The 27,688-nt window shown below is 47.1% G+C and overlaps 1 pseudogene; it reads left to right on the forward strand.

Moving 5' to 3' along the window:
• Positions 1-22,890: 22,890 nt before the first annotated feature.
• On the forward strand, positions 22,891-23,000 carry LOC137383730 (U2 spliceosomal RNA; annotated as a pseudogene).
• Positions 23,001-27,688: the final 4,688 nt, after the last annotated feature.

Consider the following 27,688-nt stretch of genomic DNA (forward strand, 5'->3'; position numbering starts at 1 on the left):
GACTTGGAGTCATCCGTTTTGCTTAGTGCTAGTTAAAAGCAAAACAAAATACATCTGCTGGCCTTGTTCTTGTTTTCTGTCCTTGTCTAACAGTCTCATTCAAAGCACATCTTATCACAGCAGGCTGGGTTCGTTAAACAACTACTGCAGCTGCTTCACAGTCTCCTTCTGTAAAACTGGCAACTTTTCCCTTCATGCTTTGCACAAATTTAGTTGTTAGCCATCCAGCTACAGAGGAGCCCTCTCCCTCTCTTACCTGAACTGCAGGCTGCTGCTCCATCTGAGCTGGAGAGCCTCCTATTGGCCCTCCAGCTTCAAGAGCCTGCCCGCCATTTTTAATTCGACAGCAAGTCTGGCCTCTGGCCGCTAATTGGCCAGTGCGGGGAAAATCACTGCCGGGCGGCTGGTTCCCACACAGTGCCGGATTGTGACCCCAATTTGAACCCAACATTGGGGTCCAGACCCAAAACACAAAATCCTGCCCAGAGAATATGCTGAGACAAAAAAATGAGGATGTATGATGCACGTCAAGAAAATTCTTCAAGAGAGAACTAGGCCAAATACAATAAGTTGAGAGGGGAAGTGAAGAGGAAAATAAGACTGGCAAAGATAGAATGTGAGAATAGAATGGTCGTTAACAATAAAGAGAACCCAAAAATCTTCCACTGACATGCAAAGAGTCAGCGGGTAGTAAGAGGCAGGGTGGGGTCTATTAGGGACAAAGAGGGTGATGTATGCTTAGAGGTGCAGAGCAAGGCTGGAATACTTAATGAGTACTTTGTATCGGTGTTTACTAATGAAGAGGATGCTGACAAAATATCAGTAGAAGCGGAGATGGTAGAGGTAATAGATGGGATGAAAATTGATAGGAAGGATGTACTGGAAAGGCTTGCTATGCCGGGAATGGATAAGTTGCCTATCCCGGATGCCTTGCATCATAGGTTGCTAAGGGAAGTGGGAATGGATATAAAAAAGGGCTTGCCATAATCTTCCAATATTCCCTAGATACAGGGGAGGTGCTAGAGGATTGGAGAGTGGCAGACGTGACACCATTGTTCAAGAAAGAGTGTAAGGGCATTCATTGTAACTACAGGCCGGTCAGTTTAACATCAGTGGTGAGTAAGGTTTTAGAAACAATAATCAAGGAAAAAAATCAATAGGCACTTGGAGAAGTTTGAGTTAATTAAGGAGATCTGGCACAAATTTCTTAGAACCATAGAATTATCACTGCACAGAAGGAGGTGATTCAGCCTGTTGTGTCTGTGCCAGCTCTTCAAGAACAACTCACCTAGTCTCACTCCCCTGCCTTTTCTCCATAACCCTGTAAATTTTTCTGCTTTAGATAATTATCTAATTCTCCTTTGAAGGCCTCAATTGAATCTGCCTCCATCACACACACAGGCAGAGCATTCCAGATCCTAACCATGTGCTGCATAAAACCATTTTCCCTCATGTTGCAGTTTCTTCTTTTGCCAATCACCTTAAATCGGTGTCCTCTGGTTCTCGACCCTTCCGCCAACAGGAATAGTTTCTCCTTAAAAACTCTAAACAGACCCCTCATGTTTTTGAACACCTCTATCAAATCTCCACTTGATCTTCTCCAAGGAGAACAGCCCGGCTTCTCCAATCTATCCACATAACTGAAGTTCCTCATCCCTGGAATCACTCTCTAGTACTTTCACATCCTTCCTAAAGTGTGGTGTCCCATTTGTAAAAGGCAGATTCTGTTTGACAAATCGAATTGAATTTTTTGATGAAGTAACAGTGAAAGTTGATGCAGGGAATGCAGTGGATTTCTATGTGGATTTTAAGAAAGTATTTGACAAAGTACCACATAAAATGTTGGTTAGCAAAATTGAAGCTCATGGAATAGGAGGGTCAGTATCAGCTTGGATAAAAAATTGGCTTAAGGACAGAAAACAGTGAGTTGTGGTAAATGGTTGTTTTTCAGACTGGAGGATGGTAGACAGTGGTGTTCCCCAAGGGACAGTGCTTTGACCACTGCTTTCTTGATATAGAGAAATGACTTGGATCTTGGAATACAGAGTAAAATTTCAACATCTGCCGATAATACCAAACTTGGAGGTGTGGCTGTGAGGATGATACCAATCGACTGCAACAGGACATAGGTAGGCTAGCAGAATGGGCAGACGAGTCACAGATGGAATTTAATACAGAGAAATGTAAGGTGATACATTTTGGAAGAAGGGATAGGGAGAGACAATATAGACTTAATGGCACAGTTCTAAAGAGTGTACAGGAACAGAGGAACCTGGGGGGGTTTATGTGCATAGATGTTTGAAGGTGGCAGAACATAGTAAGAAAGAAGTTGGCAAAGCGTATGAGATCTTGGGCTTCATAAATAGTGGCATTGAGTACAAAAGCAAGGAAGTTATGCTAAACCTTTATAATGCTCTGGTTAGGCCACAACTAGAGCATTGTATCCAGTTCTGGTCACCATGCTTTAGCAAGGATGTGAGGGTACTTGAAAAGATACAGAGGAGATTTACCAGAATGGTTCCAGAAGTGAGGGATTTTAGTTACAAGGTTAGGTTGGAGAAGCTGGGGTTGTTCTCCTTGGAGCAAAGGAAGTTGAGGGGCAATCTGATAGAGATGTACAAGATTATAACAGGTTTTGATAAGGTATACAAAGAGTGTTCCCATTAGCTGATGGTAGAAGGACTAGGAGACACATATTTAAGGTTTTGGGCAAGAGATGCAGGGGGAATATGAGGTAGAATTTTTTTTACATGGCGAGTGGTAATGACCTGGACCTCACTGCCCACAAGGGCGGTGGAAGTGGAGATGATCAATGATTTTAAAAGGAAATTGAATAGACACTTAAGGGAAATAAACCTGCAGGCCTATGGAGTTGCAGCGAGGAAATGGGACTGACTGAATTGCTGTACAGAGAGCCGGCATGAACTTGATGGACCGAATAGTCTTCTTCTGTGCCGTAAATGACGCTATGGGCTGAATCCCACTATCAGGATGAAATCTGGGTTGGGAAACCACAGCTGCCAGTGTCGGGACCCAGAGGGTGATTTTTGAGGAGGCGGCCAACTAAATGGCCACCTCCCGGATCCCCATCCAATTAAGGACGGAGGGTGGGCTCCTGATGCTTGAGGGTCAATAGGATTCCCTCCAGCACTGAGAGAGCACCAGCCGCACTCTCAGAGGTGGGAATGCGATGTAGATAGGAGAGAGAGAAGGCACCGCAAGATGGAAGCAACCTCTGATGTGTTTTTAAAAATTAAAAAGGCCACAGCAGCCAAGCCATCGTCATGGAGGAGCAACCCCCAACTGGACGGACAGCTGCTGTGACCCGACGGCAATGGTGGGTGCAGGAGTGTGGGGGGGGGGGGGGGGGTGTTTCCTAGCTGGATTGAGCAGTGCTCCGCATGGCCAGTCTGCTGCCTCCATCCCTTGGCTGTGTTTTGGCCTCAGTGGGGGGCCTGCATGACGACTGGAAAATTCCAGTGTGGAGATTGGCTTTAACAGGCCCTTTAGTTGGTCTAATTGGCTACCCGTCACTTGCGGGACCACATCAGGAGACCAGCACATTGGCTGGTGGCAGAAAATTGAGGGCCTGTCTGCCTCCAATCATGCCTCCTCAGCCATTTAAAAATTCAGCCCTATGGCTATGACAACCGGGAACAAACAATTTGGTTATACTGATGTTCACCTTATGACCTTCCCCAACTGCATAAGCTGCAAGTGGTGACTGGTTGTCAGATTCTACCTTCCTCCAATTCTAGCCTCCTAAGCACCCCCTCTGTTAGCTTCTCATTATACCCACTTCCTTTATTCCACCACCATTGGCAACCGTGCCTTCAGCCATCTTGGCCCTAAGCTCTGGAATTCCCTTTCTAAACCTCTCCACCTCTCTCTCCTCCTTTAAGACCATCCTTAAAATCTACCTCTTTGACCAAGCTTTTGGTCACCTGTCCTAATGTCTCCTTCAATGGCTTGGTGTCAACTTTTGTTAAAGGTGATATATAATTGCAATCTATTTTTCAGAATCGCATCTTTGTATTATTTTTCAAATTGTGTGTTCAAAGGCCAATTAGTATCAATAATGTAACCTTTGCCACACTAGTCTGCACTCCTCATTGATAAAAAGGCTGGGATTTTCAATCACCTGCAGGGGCAAGATCGATGTGGGCACGCTTTGATAATACTGCTCCCAGATGGTGTGCCAGTGTCCCGATGCCTCCAGGACATGCTGCTATTTACAAAGTGAGGGCACAGGGTGGGGGAGCCAGGAACCTGCACACCTCCAATTAACTGACTGTTAAGCTCCTTGAGGAAATTGTTAACAAGCTGCAAAGGGCCAGAATGTAATTTTGAAATTGCAGATTGGCAAAGCCGAACAGTCTGGTGCACATTAGTGCACAGCTCAGGTGCAATGCTGGGAGTCATCAAGTTATGTTAATGGCAAAGAAAATGCTTTGGCTAAAAGGTTATTGTGTCAGAGTGGGTGTAGTACCTTCTCGTTAGCCACTTCTCTAGGCCGTGAGGCTGCTGGACCTCTGATCTCCTACGTCCTCTATTTTGCAAGCCCAGTCATGGCTGCTGCCTACCTTTGAGGATTGCACTCAGCAGTCAGTTCCCACCTCCTGGCAGTGTCAGTACCACTAATTGGGCACTAAGCTCACTTCCAGCCCAATTAGGGGATCTGCATTTGAAGATAGCGTCGCGTTAGCGATGCAGATGTGACACGTGGTCGGGACCCGAAATAGATCCAGGCGGCAGGTTCCCGACCCCGGATTGAAAATCAAGCCGAAAGAATCAGAGGGAAATGGTCAATACGCACAATATTCTGTACTAGACCTTTACAACAAAAACTGCAGTGAAGCCTTTGATAAAGGTATCTTGATCAAATGGTAAGCATTTAAAGAGCAGCAGAGTTCTCATTGTTACACAATCTGACAGCTTCACACTCACATTTGCTGATTCCAGCTTTTTATTGTTAAAACTGAATTTAAATTCTCAAACTGCAATAGTGGGATTTAACTTGCAGGATGAATTTTAACAGACTCTGGATTACCAGTCTAATCGCATAACCAATACACTATCACTCCCTACTTGGGCTGAATGGCCTTTCTCATCCATATATATCATGTGAATACCTGATAAAGCAATAACATAACCTCCTTTGATTTGTCTTTTTATGCTCATGTCCATCTGTAAGGTTATCTCAAGAAGTCGATCTCCTTAACTGAACCGCTGATGCATAAAATTCAAAGTGCTTTGAGAGAAATTGAATTTCAGTGCCCTGTTCAGTGAAAGTTCTAATTCTAATTGCAAGAACTTGTCACAGAGAAACCAGTTTTTATTTTGGATTATCTGGAGGCCATTGGATCAAATCCACTTATTAATTCACCACAGACGCTCCACCCTTTAAAGCTAATGGGTTTTCCTCATATGTCAGGAACTTGCTTTGAAATGTTCAATACTCCTAATATTTTATAATGGCCTTTCCAACAAAAGGCTCAGTGAAGCTTTGACAAAGGCATCCATCAGCCTACTTAAGACAACAATAAGCACTTAAATAGCACAGCAGAGTTTTCATTCTTGCCATAACCTACTAGCCTTCTAGTCACCTTTGTACCTGGTGATTCAGAAGTAAAAAGGATCTTAATTTTGCATCTTTTATATAATACTCATGGGACTGTCACGTCTCTGAGAAGGAGCAGGGCTGAGAATAAGCCCTCCATGTTATCAGGCACATCACAAGGTCCTTCAAAGGAGTGTAATTGGACAAAAACTGACACCGAGCCATTGAAGGAAATATTAGGACAGGTGACTAAAAGCTCGGCCAAAGAGGCACCAGCACTAAGCAGGAGTGGGCCTGAGGTGTGCTGCTGCTGTCCGGCTCCTGGATCACCAGGTTTCCTGCCCAGATCATTTACACGGCCTGCAAGATCCCTCTGATCCATGTTCCCATAATTTTGCACATATTTCAAGATATTGCTGCTAAAAGGTCTTAATGTTTTCATTTGGTTATTTGCCAGCCAAAGATATAACCATGCTAAGAAAGAACTTGCATTTATATAGTGCCTTGCACGACTTCAGGGCGTCCCAAAGCATTTTACAGCCAATGAAGTACTTTCGAAGTGTAGTTACTGTTGTAATGTAGGAAACACAGCAGTCAATTTGCACACAGCAAGTTCCCACAAACAGCAATACAATAAAGGATAGATAATGTGTTTTTAGTGATGTTGGTTGAGGGATAAATATTGGCCAGCACACCAGGGAGAACTCCACTGCTCTTTCTCAAAATAGTATCATGGAACCTTTTACATCCAGCCACCTGAGAGGGCAGACGGGACCTCAGTTTAACATCTCACCCAAAAGATGGCACCTCCAACTGTGCGGCACTCCCTTGGTACTGCACTGGAGTGTCAGCCTAGATTTTGTGCTCAACAATCACCCAACCTTCTGACTCAGAGGTGGAAGTAATACCAACAGAGCCATAGCTGATGACTTATTCTATAAGAGATATAAAATTAAGGCCTTTTTTACTTCTGAACCACCATGTACAAAGCTAATTAGAAGGCTGTTAGATTCTGCTGAAAACAAGATCACTTCTGTGCTTTTTAAATGCTTACTATTCTTACTGACGGATGCCTTTAGAATAACAGACAGCCCTTTCCAAACCTCCAGGCTCAGCACAAACCAATGAATAAGAACCATTGCAAGGGACAAAATTCCAAGGATTGAAGGCCACAGTTTGGACACATTGCATTGGACAATAGGAAATATATAAATCCCCACTCAGTACTTAAAACAATAACTCTACATCTTTTTATGATGTTAATAGCCAGACAGGAAAAAATGTGTAGCAGTTCAAACCTCAATATAGTTAACCTGGTATTCACCTAGGCCTAGAATTAAAAAGACCCATCCCGCGCAATAGCTGTTGAAACCACTTCAAGAATCCCTCTGATAGGTTGTCAAGCAGGTCAATTCGAGGGACACACTGAAAGCATTTTTTTTTGAAAGCAGTGCGATGTCACCGAGAAAGTCATATGTAATATTGATTGCCGGCGTCAAAAGTATTCCCAAACAAAATGTCAGGCAGCAGAATTTTAGCTTATCTAAGAATCTATGACAGTTCATAGAACAAAGTCATGCCTGATAGAATCCATCTGATTTCCCACTGCACTCTTCAAATGCTGTTACTACTACATCCTGTCCACCCTGTTTTATTCCAGCATGATAAATCCTGAAGGGCTCAATGGCCTCCTCCTGTCCCGATATTCCTGCATACAACTGAAACTTTGAGAAATGAAGCGTTTGAGGTTAGTCCAAGCTCCCTGCCGTGCTTTCAGATTTTTTTACTACCTGGCGTGAGAGGAATATCAGGTAATTTAGATTAAGGTGTTGCTATCAGGTTAAGTTTAGTTCTCAAGAGGATTAACTGCACAGCATATAACTTCAGGTAATGCAGATTGCATTCAGACGTGATGTCTGTTCAGAATGGTGATTTCTGCATACCACATCAGTTTGAGACAATGGTGACGCTTTAAAAGAAAGACATCGAGATATAGAATAATTCCAGTAGCTAAAAATACTTAATGTAGAGGTTGTTCTGTTTGTTATCTGAGGCATATTACTCAATGTTATTAATTAGATATCTAGACTGACTAGGTGTGCTGACTTCCAAAGCAGTTGGACCTACCTGTGAGAGTGATCGAAAATATTGAGGCCTTTTTCTTCATTCCACCATTGTCACAGTATCTTCAGCTGTCTGGACCCTTAGCTCTGGAATTCCCTTACTCTCCACCTCTCTACCTCTCTTTCTTCCTTTAAGACACTCCTGAAAACCTACCTCTTTGACTAAGCTTTTGGCCAGCTGCCCTAATATCTCATTATGTGGTTCAGTGTTAAATTTTGTCTGGTTACATTCTTGTGTAGCACCTTGGCACATTTTACTATGGTAAAGGCACAATATAAATGCAAGTTGCCATTGTTGGTGTTGTTCAAAGGGTGGCCTCTGACATGTGATCCCAGGAGGGAAAATAGGTAAGTACAAATCCCATGTTAGGAATGCCTGATCTACCAACATCATTTTAGTCTCCAGTGTCTCTTATTTATTCATTGTGAGATGAACATGCATGAAGACAAGACATCTTAGGCTCCTCTTCATTTCCACAACCAAATACATAATCTAATTAATCTGGGATTCACTGATCTAACACCATGTGTTTGATGCGGCAACTTAATAAAAGACTTTTCTTCAATATTTATCCATAGTTAAGCTACTTAAAAGCCACAGATGGTCAAGTGCCTATTATGAGAAATTAGACTGCCACAGCCATGAAATAGCAGATTTCCTGTTGACAATCTCATTTGTTCCTCTGTCTGGTGCTAAATTGAGTCGGTTTTTAATGAACAAATTTAAATTGACGTTGTCAAACTTTTCCCATCTATCATATAAAAAGTAGCTGTTAGATACTGGATGTGACAGTTTCCCCAGAGCTGCCCAGCCTGCACTATGGCCATCCATTTGACTAAGTCTTTCTAAAATAAAGGTTCTAAAGTAAAAACCCTTCACTGCACTTTTTGCTGGAATAGGGATCTGATTGAAGCAAGGGAAACAATCAAGTCTGTTTCACATACTCCAAGTCAGGAGTGTGTTGGAATACTCTCCACTAGCCTTGATGGATACAACTGCAACAGCACTCAAGAAGCTTGACACTATCCAGGGCAAAGCAACCCACTTGATCGGCACCTTATCCACCAGCTTAAACATCCATTCCCCCACACCACCAGCACACCATGGCTGCAGTGTGTCCCATCTACAGGAGATGCTGCAGCAACTCGTCACGGCTCCTTCAGCAGCATTTCCCAAATCCACAACCTCCACCACCTAGAAGAACAAGGGCAGCTAAAAAGAGCATGGAAACACAATCATCTCCAAATTCCCCTCCAAGGCCAGAATTTCACATCCACTGGGAGCGGGCTGGGAGGTGGGGGAGAGGCATAAAATTGGGTGGGATGGCTGGGGTGCTGTGCCCATCGCCTACCCACCTCCACTGGTATGCTACCAGCAGCACGGGAGGTGGTGGGCAGCTTACCCAACCTTGGGTCAATTGAGGCCTTTAAATGGCTAATTAATGGCCACCACCGCTGGTAATTTACTACTTCATTGCCTGGGGAGACCGCCAGTAAAACCTGGTAGCCTCCCAGTAGCCACAGTGAGGAGGGGTCCCTCCTGTTTGGGCACCCTGTGCCCCACAGTGGGCATCCCCAGCAACAAGTGCCACCCCCACTGGAAGACCCTCCCCCACCCTCACTGAGGTCTACCTGATCGGCCCCGGCAATCCATGACTGCACTTCCCTGCACTCCGGGCCTCCTCGATGGCTGCTGCTCCGAGGACTGCTGCAGTCCCAGCAGTGGCCACTGCTCCCAGTGGAAATGCTGGGACTGAAGAGCTGTCAGATCTCTAATTGGTCGGCAGCTCTTGGAGGTGGGACATCCTGCGTTAGCAGGGCGAAGTCACAACCTCAACTGCCTGAGGACCGTAAAATACGGTCATGGCTTCCAGGGCCAGCAGAGGCAGGCTCACCCCTAACTTTCCAGCTGGTGAGCGGGGCCACCACCTCCTCACTAAATGCCAGCCCGAGTAACACACCATCCTGACTTGGATACATATCACCATTTCTGTAGAAATGAACAGCAGTATGATTTAGCACCGTCAGGACAGGGAGAAAAAGGCAGGATACTAATGGACTCCTGAATCACACCCTTCAGTAGAGAGCAGAGAAAGAGCAGGAGGGAGGGTAGAAGGGGGCAGGTAAATTACTGAATGGAGCCCCTTCACTAATAACTGAAGACACATGAAATCGGGAAAGTGCTTTGTGGTGCATAAGTAAAACAGAACTAAAGTGAGACACTATTTACAGGTTGTAAAGGCCAACTCAAACAATAAATCTAGCGCTCCCAACCTGTCTGCTCCAGATCACTGGGATGACAGTTGAAGCAGTGAGTCGATTGCTACTGTCACTGTTGTGCAGGACATGTTGTTGCATTGTAAATAAAACACAGTATCAAGTGGAACACTGGCACATCAGATTAAATCATCTTACTCAATGGCAAGAGGCTGTCATCCTTCATCGTCCACTGGGATCATGGCCACAAGCCCAAAGTTAAATAAACAACGGCTCATGATAGGTGTCAGCTCTGGCTCAGTAAGTAACACTCTTGCCTCCTGACTCAGGAGGTTTAAGTTCCAATCCAGAAACTTGAGCACATAATATAGGCTCACGCTCCCACTGCAGTGCTGCACTGTTCGCGGTACCATCTTTTGCATGATACATTAAACCAAGGTCCCATCTATCCTATCAGGTGGATGTAAAATATCTTGTGGCACAAGGTGAAAAGGTGGGTAAATGGAGTTTGAGATAAAGATCACCCATGATCTAAATTTATGATCCTTTGCATCAACCAGTGAAATAAATCTTTTGCTATTCACCTTCTCAACTCTTCTCAACATTTTGATAACTTCTGTTGATCCCTCCTTAATCACTTCTGCTTCAATTAACTGGGGCCTTTTTTTCAAAGTCTCTTTTTCATCCTAGTGAATCGGTGTAGAGGCTGAGGGGAGAGGCATGCCAAGCCAGCATGAAGATCTTTAAGTTAAAATGCCAGGCAAATAATTTTGGAAAAATAAATCTGCAGCAAAAATCTACCTTCTTGTGTAGTTCATACATCTTGCTTCAACTTATGTCCATCCTGTGTTAGGGTTGCACTATTTTCTGTGTGAAACTCTTAGCATCAAGTACTAAATTCTGCTTTCCGATGCTTGTCTGTTAGTTTTCGGTGATGCAATTGCAATTGACTGGAGGGGCACAAAAGTCAATTTAAATTAGAGCTGTTTGCAGTTTTGAAGTTCTTTGATGCTTAGAACCATTATAATATATTACATTTAAGGAACCATACAGGTCTTAATTGGCTTTGCTGAAAGTAGGATCGAGCTAATATTGAGATTTTGCTCCCGATACCCTGCCACTTAAAAATATTAAATTGCACAGTTTTTTTAAAAAAAGAAAATATTGTTTCAAGTGTGCACCCATCTGACAAGGCTGGTGTTTTGCATTTATTTTGCACCTTTAATGTAACACTTCACAGAAATGTTATCAAACAGAATTTTACACCAAGCCACATAAAGAGAGGACAAGTGACCAAAGACTTGGTCAAATGGGTAGGTTTTAAGGAGCGACTTAAAGAAGGAGAGAGAGCTGGAGAGGCAGAGAAGTTTAAGGAGGGAATTCCAGATGCTATAGCCTAAGCAGCTAAAGGCATATCCACCAATGGTGGAGTGATGAAAATCAGGAGTGCTCACAAGGCCAGACTTGGAGGAGCGCAGAGATCTTGGAGGGTTGTAGGGCTGCGGGAGATTACAGAGATGGGAAGGAGTAATAAGCTATCGAGGGATTTTAAAACAAAGAAGGGAATTTTAAAAATCGAGATGTTGCCAGACCTGGAGCCAATGTAGGTCAGTGAATACTTAAAAGTCCTTTTCTGGTGTGCCAGTCAATGTCTCTCAGCCTCTGTCTCACAATGGAGTCCTTATATTTTATACACATACACAGTTTATTGATAGTTGCCTCTCAGCAAAGTTGGCAATGGCAAAAACTGCAAACAAATTGATTTATTAGGGAATTTCGAGCAGTGATTGGAATATAACTTCACCCATTGGTCATATATATACATATATATCTTGTAGTTTAGAGAGAGAGTCACATGCCTTATAGGGATATTTCAATTTGTGATTTATACCTCAGAAAAGTATTTTAAAAATTGGCAAATTGTAACAGGACTTTGGATCCAACTTCGGAATTTGGAACTCATTACCTAGAAATAACAGTGCTGAAATAAGCCATTCCACCCAACAGATCCATGCCAGTGTTTATGCTTCACGCAAACGTCCTCCCTGCTTCATTTCACCCTATCAGCATAACCTATTCTTTTCTTGCTCATGTGATTATCTAGTTTCCAATTAAATGCATCTATGCTATTAAACCCAACTACTCCATATGGTAGTGAGTTCCACATTCTGACATCTTCTTCTTTGGCCTCCTAATCTCGAGAGACAATGGGGAAGCGCCTAGAGGTGGTCACTGGTGTGTGGAGCAGCGCCTGGAGTGGCTATAAAGGCCAATTCTAGAGTGACAGGCTCTTCCACAGGTGCTGCAGAAAAATGTGATTGTCAGGGCTGTTACACAGTTGGCTCTTCCCTTGCGCCTCTGTCTTTTTTCCTGCCAACTGCTCAGTCTCTTCGACTCGCCACACTTTAGCCCTGCCTTTATGGCTGTCCGCCAGCTCTGGCGAACGCTGGCAACTGACTCCCACGACTTGTGATCAATGTCACAGGATTTCATGTCGCGTTTGCAGACGTCTTTAAAGCGGAGACATGGACGGCCGATGGGTCTGATACCAGTGGCGAGCTAGCTGTACAATGCGTCCTTGGGGATCCTGCCATCTTCCATGCAGCTCACATGGCCAAGCCATCTCAAGCGCCGCTGACTCAGTAGTGTGTATAAGCTGGGGATGTTGGCCACCTCGAGGACTTCTGTGTTGGAGATACGGTCCTGCCACCTGATGCCAAGTATTCTCCGGAGGCAGCGAAGATGGAATGAATTGAGACGTCGCTCTTGGCTGATATACGTTGTCCAGGCCTCGCTGCCATAGAGCAAGGTACTGAGGACACAGGCTTGATACACTCGGACTTTTGTGTTCCGTGTCAGTGCGCCATTTTCCCACACTCTCTTGGCCAGTCTGGACATAGCAGTGGAAGCCATTCCCATGCGCTTGTTGATTTCTGCATCTAGAGACAGGTTACTGGTGATAGTTGAGCCTAGGTAGGTGAACTCTTGAACCACTTCCAGAGCGTGGTCGCCAATATTGATGGATGGAGCATTTCTGATGTCCTGCCCCATGATGTTCGTTTTCTTGAGGCTGATGGTTAGGCCAAATTCATTGCAGGCAGCCGCAAACCTGTCGATGAGACTCTGCAGACACTCTTCAGTGTGAGATGTTAAAGCAGCATCGTCAGCAAAGAGGAGTTCCCTGATGAGGACTTTCCGTACTTTGGACTTTGCTCTTAGACGGGCAAGGTTGAACAACCTGCCCCCTGATCTTGTGTGGAGGAAAATTCCTTCTTCCGAGGACTTGAACGCATGTGGGAGAAGAAGATCCCAAAAAGTGTGGGTGCGAGAACACAGCCCTGTTTCACGCCACTCAGGATAGGAAAGGGGTCTGATGAGGAGCCACCATGTTGAATTGTGCCTTTCATATTGTCATGGAATGAGGTGATGATACTTAGTAGCTTTGGTGGGCATCCAATCTTTTCTAGTAGTCTGAAGAGACCACATCTGCTGACGAGGTCAAAGGCTTTGGTGAGATCAATGAAAGCAATGTAGAGGGGCATCTGTTGTTCGCGGCATTCTCCTGTATCTGACGAAGGGAGAACAGCATGTCAATGGTCGATTTCTCTGCACGAAAGTCACACTGTGCCTCAGGGTAGACGACATTCGGCCAACATTCTGACAACTCTGTGGGTAAAGAAGTTTCTCCTGAATTCCGTATTGGGTTTATTAGCAACTATCTTAGATTTGTGATTCCTAGCTTTGTATTCTGGGTTTTGATAGGCCTTTGTCCCCTTGGTTTTACAAGAACTTTGCCTTAACCTGAAGGTTTAAAGCTTGTATAAGTAAATTGTTGTCTGTCTGTTTATCATCTTACTGTCACTGAATGGTGCCTGAGCCAGCTACATTTCCTACATTACAACAGTAACTACATTTCAAAAGTATTTCATAGGCTGTAAAGCACTTTGGGACATCCAGAGTTCATGAAAGGTGCTATAGAATTGTGAAATCCTTACTTTTTCCTTTCTGTATGCTTCATGATGCCATTTTTCACACAGGAAGATCTCACACGCAGCAATTACATGAATGACCAGTTAACCTGTTTTTGGTGCTGGACAGGCTATGGGGAGAATTCCTGCTCCTCTTTGAATATCTATATAAATGCAGGTTTTTCCTTTCTTTCTTCTACCTAAAGATGGTTAGCTCACAAGGACAGTGGGGGAGGGGGGGGGGGGTGCGGTCGATGGTGCTAATACAAGAAGCAGCCACTTGCACTCTGGTGCAATTTGGCTGTGTTTGATAAAAGAATCGGAGACCTATGTCAACCCAAGATCTGCCCCAAATTCCAGATGGGCATTCATCCCCAATTGTGCTGCTGCTTGCCACATTCCCCCCTCTCCCTTTGCCTGACCCTGGGCCTAGGAATTTAGGCCTCTAGTACTGGCTCTGTTTGTTTGGACTGAGCCCACTCGCCTTTGTCGTAGCCAAGTAGAAAACATTGGATGGACCCTGGGAGGGTTATGGAAAAGAACCACCTGATCAGCTGGGTCTTCAAAACCCTTGAGGGAAGCAGCGCCGGCTCCTTTTGATGCTTTGAAAGGGAAGATAGATAAGTACACGAGGGAGAATGGAATACAAGGATATGTTGATGCGGATAGATGAAGTAAGGTGGGTGGAGGGGTGTGTGGAGCATAAATACCAACATGGACCTGTTGGGACAAATGGTCTGCTTCTGTGCTGTAAAAAGCAATGTAATTCTATGCTTACTTTACAGCACCATCACCAAAATCAGTGTTGCCACTAGCAACAGGGGAGTACGGAGCAAGAATTGTCATCTGTCTCCAGATGTAGCCCTGTTCAAAGTCTGTGGATGGCCCAATTCAAACACAGTTTGAAACCAGCTGCCTTCACGCACTGCCTGTTTATTACTTAAAACTTAAGAGCTGAACACCCAGCAACTAAAAGCCATAAAACCTCCCCTTGCAGGTATATTTTACCAAATAGAATGTACTCATTTAATTAAAGCATTTTACAATGAACCCTCTCCAGACACATGAATCATAGGCAAAATTAGCATGCTGCATAGTGACAACACTCTGAACTACCTGATTATCATATTGCATAATATCTGCCTTCCTCTCCACTAGACATAGAAGAGTGCTTTGTTGCTAGGAAAAACGGGCCTAAAAATACTTTTCCTCTCGGAGCCTTTGAGAACAAATGTTGCAAACTACAAGAGGAGGCGATTGCTAGGTCACGACAATGTATTGCCATAGTCTCAGTAGATGGAGGACATTGTCCATGAAGCATTGGTTGTTATGTAACACCTCCTACTGGAGGACAGCTTGGCACAATTGTTATCTCAGGTTCAAAGAAGACACAAAAAGAGAGAGAGAGAGAGAGATGCTTGGTACTGCGATCCTGCTGATAAATTAGAGAGCTGTTGGAATAGCTGAATAAACAGTATACTCTGTACAGGCATTCAGCTGATAAAATGTTCAATCATTTAAAAGATAATCACACAGAAACAAAGGTCACTCTTAATAGTTAACAGTGCAGACGGTTTTATAATCCAAAGACTCTCGTTGATTTCACTGTTAATAACAGGCCGTGCATTTTAAACCCTACCCTGCCTGCTGGCTTGGAACCAGTGCTGTAATTTGCAATTTGTCAAACCTAATGGACACAGCTGTTACTCCGATGCTGATTCACTGCAGTAACTATTTTAGATGTTTCTAATTGTCTGAGTGCGCTCCAGAGGTATTTATTTTTCCCCTCCTTTCCTTTAAGACTTGCTACTGTAAATACAAAGCTCCCACTCCGATCCATCCAGGAGGTCTATCTCGCTTCTGAGTTAGGGTTACTAGCTGTGGTTGGACATATTCCTGGAGGCTTTGTCACATGACCTCTTGTCACCAACTCCCACACGATCCTGCCATCGGTCACCCGATACATCCATCATCATACTGCCTGTCATTCCCTGGACAATTGAAAAACCAACAGACTCTTCATTGTCTGACTGGATGATTTGTGACTGTCAGACGAACTGTCTATTTACCCATGTCCAATATTTTTATAACTAATAACCAAAAGTATTCAAAGAAAATTTTAACAAAGCACCATTGTTCATTGCCCCTTTAATTTTTCTCCTGGGTGTTGCTCCCAGCAATGTCTTGGAGATTAGGCTTTAATTGCTGGAGACTCCTGGAAGATTGGCAACTCTATTCTGGGTCAATTCTAGGCTTTCTTGTCTGTTACCTCACCCACTGAGTGGCTTAATCAATGAATCTGTTGATAATGGAAAGTTAGGGGTTCCAGGTTTGTATCTGGCCTTTTAACTTAAATTCAAAAATATACTGTGGTAACAACACTTCAGTGAGCAAATGGTCCCACTCCAGTTGAGCACACATACTAGGCTGATACTCCTAGTGCAGTACTGAGGGAGTGCTGCACAGTTGGAAGCGGTGTCTTTTGGATGAGACAGTGAAACGAGGTCCCTTCTGCCCTCTCAGGTGGACGTCAAAGATACTACAGCACTGCTCGAAAAAGAACAGAGAAGGTTTTTTTATTTCTTCATGGGATGTGAGCCTCACTGGTGAGATCAGCATTTATTGTCCGTCCCTAATTGCCCTTGAGAAGGTGGTGGTGAGCTAGAGCGTGGCTACCCGACCCGTACCCGACGGGATCCAACGACATGTGTTGGGTTCAGGACGGGTCACTCTTCCAGGTCCGGCATTCGGGCTCGGGTCGGACACAGTGACAGCCAGGATGTCAAGGCGGGAAACACTCCGCACTAGTCTGCAGTGAGCGACTCCATCCAAGGTAGAGCATAAACTCTTCAATAAAGTCGATTATATTCCGGTGGTCGGGTCGGGTTGGGTCAGGCGTGGGAAAAAAATGAAAGGACGAGGGGTAGGTAGGGTGATGGGGACGAGGGGGTGGAGCATAAAGTGGCTTAAACATGTGGATGAGAATATTAAAAAAGGTGTTGGGGGATCAGGAGCCAATATAAATCAGTGAGGACAGGGGGTAGTGTGTGTCCAAGACAGTGTGGGATAAGACACGGATAGCAGAGTTTTGGATGAGCTGAAGTACAATCTATAGATGCTCAAACAAAGATAATACTAGGTCTCTAATTGTGCAAAATCCCACTGCCTGACAGTATATTATGAGGAAGTTGAAAAGTAACCCATCGAGTACAAGGATCCAGCAACCAGCTGGTTCCCAATTCCGCCCCCAAGCTTTAACAATAACAACTTATATTTATATAGCGCCTTTAATGTAATGAAACGTCCCAAGGTGCTTCACAGGGGCATAATAAAACACAAGGAGATATTGGGCTGCATTTTACTAGCCCTCTGACATTGGGGATTGTGATGGGGCGGCTCAGAAAATTCTTGCGGGAGAGGCCCGCCATGACCCCCGCCGTATTATACCGGTGACGGCGAGGCCTCAATGCGGCCCCCCCCCCCCAACTGAGCGGCGAGTCCTTCATGCAGATATTAAAATTATATTACAATTAAAGAATAATTACTTACCTGTAGCGACAGGTGTCCCATGCCGATATTCCAGCCAGTGGCTGGAACTTCTGAGCCTTCAGAACTCGAAGTGTGACACTGGTGAGGAAGGGGTGGTGTGAAATTCTCAGGTCGGGGTTGGGGGGGGGTGCAGTGGGGAAGTCTCTTTGGATTGGTGAGGGGGAATGGTGGGAAGGGGTTGAGGGTTAAAGTTATTAAAGGTCGGAGGAGAAAGGTCGGGATCTGAATAAAAGTTTTTTTGGGAGGGACTGGGCTATTGATGAATCAATTATTCCTTGGGGGCTGTGGGTGAAGGGGGGGTGAAGATGTTATTTAATGTGTAACTTTAATTTTACAAGTTTGTTCCCTTTAAAAATTCAAAATATTTCTAAGGGCTTGAAGCCCTTTAAAAGTGGTGCCAGCGCCTGTGCGGTTGCGCTGGACACCATTGCCTGGGACGGAGTGGCCGCCCCCTCTACGTCATTGGGTGTGGCCATTCCACCCGCTCCATGTAAATGAGCCTCCGTGCAAAATACCGTGAGGGCTCTGCGGCGGACGGTCCGTGCGGGAGGGCTGCTGACTTCAAAACGCACCGCCGCAATTTGCGGTGCGCTACTAAAATTCAGCCCATTAGGTCAGATGGCCTAAAGCCTGGTCAAAGAGGTTTAAGGAGCATCTTAAAGGAGGAAAGAGAGGTAGAGAAACGGAGAGGTTTAGAGAGGGAATTCCAAGCTTAGGGCCTAGGCACTTAATGCGCGGCGGCCGCCAATGGTGAAGGAATTAAAATCGGGGATGCTCAGGAGGTCAGAATTAGAGGAGTACAGGTGTCTCAGAGGGTTGTAGGGCTGGAGGAGATTATAGAGATGAGGAGGAGCAGGGCCATGGAGGTATTTGAAAACAAGGGTGAGAATTTTAAAATCAAGTTTGCTTGACCAGGAGCCAACATAGGTCATGAGCACAGTGGTGATAGGTGAACAGATCTTGGCGTGAGTTAAGACACAGGTTTTGGATAACCTCATGTTTACGGATGGTAGAATATAGGAGGCCAGTCAGGAGTTTGTTAGAATAGTCAAGTCAATGCAGCTCAGTCTCTGCCAGTCATGGATGAGCTGGACGTACAGCCAACAAAATCGGAACTCAGTGATGCCATTGATTCTCTAGCCAGCGGAAAAGCCCCTGGGAAGGGCGGAATTACCCCTGAAATAATCAAGAGTGCCAAGCCTGCTATACTTTCAGCACTGTACGAACTGCTTTGCCTGTGCTGGGACGAGGGAGCAGTACCACAGGACATACACGATGCCAATATCATCACCCTCTATAAGAACAAGGGTGACCGCGGTGACTGCAACAACTACCGTGGAATCTCCCTGCTCAGCATAGTGGGGAATGTCTTCACTCGAGTCGCTTTAAACAGGCTCCAGAAGCTGGCTGAGCGTGTCTACCCTGAGGCACAGTGTGGCTTTCGAGCAGAGAGATCCACCATTGACATGCTGTTCTCCCTTCGTCAGATGCAGGAGAAATGCCATGAACAACAGATGCCCCTCTACGTTGCTTTCATTGATCTCACCAAAGCCTTTGACCTTGTCAGCAGACATGGTCTCTTCAGACTACTAGAAAAGATTGGATGCCCACCAAAGCTACTAAGTATCATCACCTCATTCCATGACAATATGAAAGGCACAATTCAGCATAGCGGTGCCTCATCAGACCCCTTTCCTATCCTGAGTGGCGTGAAACAGGGCTGTGTTCTCACACCTACACTGTTTGGGATCTTCTTCTCCCTGCTGCTCTCTAATGCGTTCAAGTCTTCAGAAGAAGGAATTTTCCTCCACACAAGATCAGGTTGCAGGTTGTTCAACCTTGCCCGTCTAAGAGCGAAGACCAAAGTACGGAAAGTCCCCATCAGGGAACTCCTCTTTGCTGACGATGCTGCATTAACATCTCACACTGAAGAGTGTCTACAGAGTCTCATCGACAGGTTTGCGGCTGCCTGCACCGAATTTGGCTGTACCATCAGCCTCAAGAAAACGAACATCATGGGACAGGAAGTCAGAAATGCCCCATCCATAAATGTCGGCGACCACACTCTGGAAGTGGTTCAAGAGTTCACCTACCTAGGCTAAACTATCACCAGTAACCTGTCTCTCGATGCAGAAATCAACAAGCGCATGGGAAAGGCTTCCACTGCTATGTCCAGACTGGCCAAGAGAGTGTGGGAAAATGGCGCACTGACACAGAACACAAAAGTCCAAGTGTATCAAGCCTGTGTCCTTAGTACCTTGCTCTACGGCAGCGAGGCCTGGACAACGTATGTCAGCCAAGAGCGACGTCTCAATTCATTCCATCTTCACTGCCTCCGGAGAATCCTTGGCATCAGGTGGCAGGACCACATCTCCAACACTGAAGTCCTCGAGGCGGCCAACATCCCCAGCATATACACACTACTAAGCCAGCGACGCCTGACTTGGCTTGGCCATGTGAGCCGTATGGAAGATGGCAGGATCCCCAAGGACACATTGTATAGCGAGCTCGTCACTGGTATCAGACCCACCGGCCGTCCTTGTCTCCGCTTTAAAGACGTCTGCAAAGGCGACATGAAGTCCTGTGACATTGATCACAAGTCGTGGGAGTCTGTTGCCAGCGATCGCCAGAGCTGGCGGGCAACCATAAAGGCGGGGCTAAAGTGTGGCGAGTCGAAGAGACTTAGCAGTTGGCAGAAATAAGACAGAAGCGCAAGGAGAGAGCCAAAAGTGTAACAGCCCTGACAACCAATTTTATCTGCAGCACCTGTGGAAGAGCCTGTCACTCTAGAATTGGCCTTTTTAGCCACTCCAGGCGCTGCTTCACAAACCACTGACCACCTCCAGGCGCTTACCCATTGTCTCTCGAGACAAGGAGGCCAAAGAAGAAGAAGAGAGATAACAAATGAATTAGGGTTGCTGTAGTAAATGAGCTGATATGGGATGGAGTCGGGCTATGCTATGGAGGTGAAAATAGACAGTCTTGGTGATGATGCAAATATGTGGTCAGTTGCTCATCCAGGGGTCAAATTTGACACAAAGGTCACGAGTAGTCTGGTTTAGTCTCAGACGGTTGTCAGGAGGAGAGATGGAGTAAATAGTTATGGAACAGAGTTTAAGAGCAGGGCTGTAAAGAATGGCTTCATTCTTCCCAATATTTAATTGAAGGAAATATCTGCTCATCCAGTACTGGATGCCAGATAAACAGTCTGATAATTTAGCAATAGTGAAGGAGTCGAAAGAGGTGGAGGTGAGGTAGAGATGGGTGTTGGCAGTGTACATTTGAAAATTAGCACTGTGTTTTCAGATGATGTTGCCAAGGGGCAGCATGTAGATGAGAAATAGGAAGAGGTCAAGGATAAATCCTTGGGAGACACGAGAGGCAACGGAGCAGCAGGGTTGTTTTTGCTCGATTATAAGTCGCTCCTGAATTGTTGCTGTCGCCTGCGAGTTTGAAACATTTTTATTTTCCTTCCGTGTTATCAGTCAATGTCTCCAAGTAACGCTCAGATCTGCTATTTTAAACTTTGTCCTGGTTTTTTAAGAGAGTCGTTTCAATTTTTCTTCCTGTCCTTGACTTTCCCCTGCGTCAGACACCATTCACTGGCTGAGAGGGCAGCCGGCAGGTGAGCTGGTCTTGGGCCTGCACTTGTCATGGGGTTACCAACCCTGCAAGATTGTACTGATGTCTACAGGAATTGAAGATTGATCTTTAGGACACTGTTGTAAGAAAAATCCCAGGAGAAAAGTCATTGCTGCATTTTTTTTTTAAATGGTGGGCTTTTATTCCTATTTTCTTTGAACCCTTTTGTTAGTTATAAAAATATTGGAGTACTGTTTGACTGGGGTGGGGCTGGTTGGAGGAGGGAGTGATGTGATGAAACCTCCAGGAATGCACTCAACCAGAGTTGGCAACTTTAATCTGGCAGTTGGGTACAAGGGTACAGTCCAGGGACGATTTGAGCTTCCATTTCCTCACCTTTCTCCGTGGCAAGTAAGTGCCTGGGCCCTACTTGATCGGGTCTCAGAGCCAGACCTCATCAAGGCAGTGTTACAGGTGATGCAGCCATGTCCTGCCACTCCCTAAGGCACTGTGCATCATTCCTGAGTGAGCCTTCATGCTTCAAGATGAGCTTAGCCTATGCAAATAAAGGGGCCTAACGGCAATTTGAGACCCCCCCCCCCACCGAAATTGGGCTGCCCTGGATACAGCTGGAATTTATATTTTTAAAAAAGGTCTCAGTGTGGCCTCACCTGCAAGTACTTAAAGGACCTCTACCAAAAAGGTATATTTTTGAAATACCCACCTAAATGTGAAGCCAGGAGGAACATGAGTGCTCCATCCCACCAACACCTACCCCCCGCCCAGCATTAAAACCATGAGCCACTGTCACCATCTCTCCCACCCTATCCTTCGTGGAGCAGTTTCTGCGGAAAAACACCTTTGACCACCGGTCCATCAGGCAGTGGTCTGCACGGAATGTCCTCAAGGCCCTACGGGAAAAGGAAACGGTGGATCCTGTCGGATGGTTCCCCGAGCAGACCGTCAAAGTCATTTGGCGGAATGCCTCATCACCAGAACTTTCAAACAAGCACCAAGACGTAGCTTGGCTGGTGGTGAGAAGGGCCCTCCCCGTCAGATCCTTCATGCACACCCGAAGTCTCGCCCCCTCCGCACAGTGCCCCCGCGTTGGCTGTGGTGGGGTAGAGACGGTCGCCCACCTCCTCCTGGAATGTGCCTTTGCAAAGCAGGTGTGGAAAGAGATGCAGTGGTTTTTCTCAAGGTTCATCCCAAGCAGCTCTGTAACACAGGAGTCTGTGCTCTACGGGCTGTTCCCAGGGACGCACACCGAGACAAACATCAACTGCTGCTGGAGGACTATCAATTCGGTGAAAGACGCCCTTTGGTCTGCCCGAAACTTGCTGGTCTTCCAGCGCAAAGAGTTGTCCACCACCGAATGTTGCAGACTGGCACATTCCAAGGTCCAGGACTACGTGCTGAGGGACGCACTAAAGCTTGGGGCAGCCGCAGCAAAGGCTCAATGGGGAAAGACCACAGTGTAAGGTTCCCCCACCAAGCTGGACTGAGGGGCTGGAACCATGGAAAGCCCCTCGAACTGTATCGTTAATATTCTCAATTGCTGTAAATGTAAAACTGTAATTGACATGACAATTGTGAAACGGAAGGGTTGGGAAGAAACTCATGACATTATTGAAAGAAACTGATCTCTTTTGCAATGTTTGTATTTTTTCGTGCTGTTTGGAAACTGTTTGGCAATGTAATTTTTACAGATTTTTATGAATAAAGTATATTTTGGAAATAAAAAAAAAAATCTCTCCCACCCCATACTATTAAGCCCGAAACAAAACCCGGAAAATGGGCAAAAATGGGAAAAAATTTCCACCTGAAAAAGGTTTAAAAATCGGTTGGGCGGCAGCTAGGGTCGGTCTCTGCAGACTTGGAGGCTCGGGTGGACGCTTCTCGGCCTTTTGGCTAAGATCAAGTGTAGTTTCTGTTCTTATCAGTGCTTACTTTGGTTGAGAAGAGACTATGATCATTGGCTTTTGATCCTGGGTAGGCTTTGAGTAAAATGGCTATAACCAGTCTTCGAGCTTCAGGCCAGGGAGTGCGCAACACCGTTCGGGTGGTCGTGAAGGACAAGGAAGGAGATGCACCAGTCGATCGCACCTTCTTCATCAAGAAAATCCTCTTCGATTGCTGTGGATTTCAAGCTACGGACGTCTTCTGCCTGCAGGATTTCCCCAGCAGTGGATACTTCGACGTGACGTTCCGGAACGTGGCGGGATGCATCAAGTTCCTGAAGGCGTTCAAGGAGAAAGGGGACCGGGCGCCACTGTCGATCCTCACAGCGGAGCCGCTCTTCACGCTTCCGTCACAACGTGACCGGGTGGTGACGATTCACCTCTACAACCCCCATGTTCCGGTGGTGGATGTACTCACCTTTCTCGCCAGGTACGTCGAGGTGGCCGGCAGCAGCACTGATGTCAAGGACCCCTTTGGGATTTGGACCAGCAAGCAGCAGGTCAAGGTCACCTTGAAGGTCGATCCCAGTGGAGCAATCATCCACCCTCCCTCCAGCTTCGCTATCGGGGGAAGTCGAGGCTTCTTGGTCTACGCTGGGCAGCCCAGAGTTTGCCGCACCTGTGGCAAATCTGGTCACGTGGCAGCCAACTGCAGCACGGTGGTTTGCAAGAAATGCAAGGAGGAAGGCCATCAGACCAAGGACTGTAAGCAGACTAAGTGTTGCAACTTGTGCGGTGCGGCAGGCCACCTCTACAAAACCTGCCCCAAACGCTGCCTCAGTTATGCTCAGGCGGCAAGGTCCAAGGAAAGGCCGGGAGAAGGTTCGACGAAGGCGTCCAGTGTTCGAAAGGAGACCAGCAACCTTCTCCGCAGTGAGGAACTTCAACCTGAGAAGGAGAAGAAAGGGGAGGCAGCTGAAACCAGCGACCCAGCACCTACCCTGCGCTCGGAAACCCTTCCTCCACAGACAGAATCAATGGAGGAGGAGGCAGCAGATGGACAAACAGGTCAGTGGCAAGTGGTCCAGAGGAAAACCACAAAGAAAAAACATCCAAAAGCGGAACAGGCCACCACCCAAACCAGTGGCAAGAGGAGGCTACCTTCTGAAACAGACTACAACAGCTCCTCTTCACTGGACGGGGAAATGCTGGAATGACAGCCCCTTCAAAAGAGGCGGCAGAACTCCAAGGAGATGGAAGATAAAGCATCCCAGCCCACGGGCACTGGAAGCTGTGATGGGCTCGGCGTGCCCCAACCACAAAGCGCCACACGTAACGACGTGGCCAGCGCATCTCAGCTCCGGGACACCGAGAGCAAAGACACGTCTGGCGCACCTCAGCTCCGGGAAGCCGGGAGCAGTGATGTTTTCGAGGAGGAACAGAGGGAGGCAGCAGAGGACAACCCAATCCTTGCTGTCTACAAGACCCCCCCGATGTCACCCCAGTGGAACAAACCCTGCATGAAAAACCAGGAGGGGTTTCTGAGCCCAACCAACGTGAAACTGCTTGCGCACACGATGGGTATGCAGGAACATCCCGAAGGACTGGGACTAGCAAGGACAAATGGTATGGGAAGCAACAACTAACTTTAAAAAATGGGTGTAAGGATTGCTTCCATTAATGTGCGTAGCATTAAATCTACTACGCGATGTGTTTCAACCTTGGATTACCTCGCCAACGTCAAAGCTGACCTACTGTTTCTGCAGGAGTGTGGAATACCACACCTCAGCACCTACAGGCAGTGGTCGCGATGGTGGTCCCACAGGCCATCGATCTGGTCGGGGGGTAATGATTGCCGTTCCTCCGGCCTGGGTATTCTGCTGCGGGGAGGTAACTTCACCATCTCTGAAGTTAAGGAGGTGGTGGGCGGTCGCCCCCTTGTAGCAGACGTGATGTACAACAACGCTCCGCTCCGGTTGATCAACGTGTACACCTCGGTACAACGCAGCGAGTGGCTGACCGTCTTCCAGCAGCTCCCACTGCTGCTGGCGACGTCCAGGCCGGTCATCCTAGGCGGTGACTTCAACTGCATCATCGATGCGGCTGGACGATCCGGCAGTGACGACAGCAAACTGGACGCTACGTCCAGATTCCTAATAGAAACAGTTAAAGATGCCAAACTGCACGACGTCTTCAGCAAACCTGCAGACGGAGCGCAGCGCAGATACACATGGTCAAGATCGGACGGGTCTGCCCGTTCCAGGATTGACTTCCTGTTTGTGTCCCGTGCTGTCACGGTCGGATCCACCGACATCAAGCCGGTGTTCTTCTCCGACCACTGCCTCTTACTGGCCGACTGTCACTTACAGGATGACCAGCGGGTTGGCAGAGGGATGTGGAAGCTCAATGCTACACTGCTGACCCCAGAGAACGTTGAGGAACTCAAAAGGGATTACAAAGGTTGGAGGACCGTGAAACCCCTCTTTGAGTCTCCAGTTCACTGGTGGGAAGCGATTAAGGAGAACATCAAGAGGTTCTTCATCCACAAAGGTGTTCAGAGGACGAGAGAGAGACAGAGGGAAATGTCCCGACTCCAGAAAAGTATGCAAAATCTGCTCCGGTTGCAGTCAATGGGGGTCGAGGTCAAGGAGGACCTCCAAGAGGTGAAGAGCCAGCAGGCCTCGCTCTTTGCCATGGAGGCCTCCAAGATCATCTTCCGGTCCAGAGTCCGCTCCATCGAGCAGGATGAGATGTGCTCGCGTTACTTCTTCCAAAAGGTACACAGAGAGAGCTCTGTTATCAGCAGCCTGAAGGAAGAAGATGGCTCGGTAACATCTTCGCAGTCCAACCATACTAAGGATCAGCAAATCCTTTTATGCTGGGCTGTATGACGCGAAGCCCACAGACAGCAGAGCCTCCCAGTCCTTCCTGTCATCTATCACAGAGGTCTTAGATGACAGCAGGAGGGAGAGACTGGACAAGCCGCTAACTCTGGACGGGCTGACAAAGGCCGCCGAGTCCTTCGAGACGAGTAAAACTCCCGGAAGTGACGGCTTACCGGTCGAGTTGTACTCGGCCCTGTGGGACTGGGTCGGCCCGGACCTGCTGGAAGTATACGAGAGTATGCTCCTGGCCGGCAGCATCTCAGAATCCATGAGGAAAGGCATCATCATCCTCATTTATAAGCGGAAGGGGGAGAGGGCAGAAATCAGAAATTGGCGGCCCATCTCACTGCTTAATGTTGACTACAAGATTCTGTCCAAAGTCATAGCCAGTCGGGTCAAGTCTGCTCTGGAGTTGGTGATCCACCCCGATCAGATCTGTACTGTACCCGGCAAGAAGGTCTCTGATAGTCTCGCGCTACTCAGGGATACGATCGCCTATGTACGGGACAGGAGAGTGGACACCTGCCTCATCAGCCTGGACCAGGAGAAGGCTTTTGACAGGATATCGCACACCTACATGATGGACGTGCTTTCCAAAATGGGGTTTGGGGAGGGAATCTGCAATTGGATCAAACTGCTCTACACAAACATCAGTAGCGCAGTCTCAATCAATGGGTGGGAATCGGAAAGTTTCCCGATCCAATCTGGAGTCAGACAGGGCTGTCCTCTCTCCCCGGTCTTGTTTGTTTGCTGTATTGAAACCTTTGCTGAGTCTATTAGGAAGGATGCAAACATAGGAGGGGTGACAATCCCAGACAGCGGAGGCACTCAGGTTAAAACCTCCCTGTACATGGACGACGTCGCCGTCTTCTGCTCGGATCCGCTGTCTGTGCGCAGACTGATGAACATCTGCGACCAGTTCGAACTGGCCTTGGGAGCCAAAGTTAACCACGGCAAGAGCAAGGCTATGTTCTTTGGGAACTCGGCTGACCGATCCTTTGTCCCCTTCACCGTCAGGACAGACTACCTGAAGGTGCTGGGGATATGGTTCGGAAGGGCCGGGGCGTGCACCAAAACCTGGGAGGAGCGAGTAGCCAAGGTACAACAAAAGTTGAGCATGTGGGGGCAACGATCTCTCTCCATTGTGGGTCAGAACCTGGTCATCAGGTGCGAGGCGCTCACGTTGTTGCTGTACGTGGCGCAGGTCTGGCCCATACCCCACTCCTGCGCTGTGGCGGTCACCCGAGCCATTTTCCGCTTCATCTGGGGATCTAAAATGGACTGGGTCCGGAGGGACACGATGTTCAAATCTCTGGATAAGGACGGGAAAAATGTACCCAACGTGGCCCTCATCCTGATGACCACCTTCGTGTACGGCTGCATCAAGCTGTGTATAGACCACCAGTACGCAAACTCCAAGTGTCACTACGTGCTGAGGTTCTATCTGTCCCCGGTGTTGCGAAGGATGGGCCTGGTCACATTGCCGCGGAACGCTCCATGCAGTTGGACTGTGCCGTACCACCTATCCTTCGTGGAGCAGTTTCTGCGGGAAAACACCTTTGACCACCGGTCCATCAGGCAGTGGTCTGCACGGAATGTCCTCAAGGCCCTACGGGAAAAGGAGATGGGGGATCCTGTCGGATGGTTCCCCGAGCAGACCGCCAAAGTCATTTGGTGGAATGCCTCATCACCAGAACTTTCAAACAAGCACCAAGATGTAGCTTGGCTGGTGGTGAGAAGGGCCCTCCCCGTCCGATCCTTCCTGCACGCCCAAAGTCTCGCCCCCTCCGCGCAATGCCCCGCAGTGGCTGTGGTGGGGAAGAGACGGTTGCCCACCTCCTCCTGGAATGTGTCTTTGCAAAGCAGGTGTGGAAAGAGATGCAGTGGTTTTTGTCGAGGTTCA

The sequence above is a fragment of the Heterodontus francisci genome, chromosome 24 (genome assembly GCF_036365525.1).
Source record: "Heterodontus francisci isolate sHetFra1 chromosome 24, sHetFra1.hap1, whole genome shotgun sequence".
Classification (NCBI taxonomy): Eukaryota; Metazoa; Chordata; class Chondrichthyes; order Heterodontiformes; family Heterodontidae; genus Heterodontus; species Heterodontus francisci.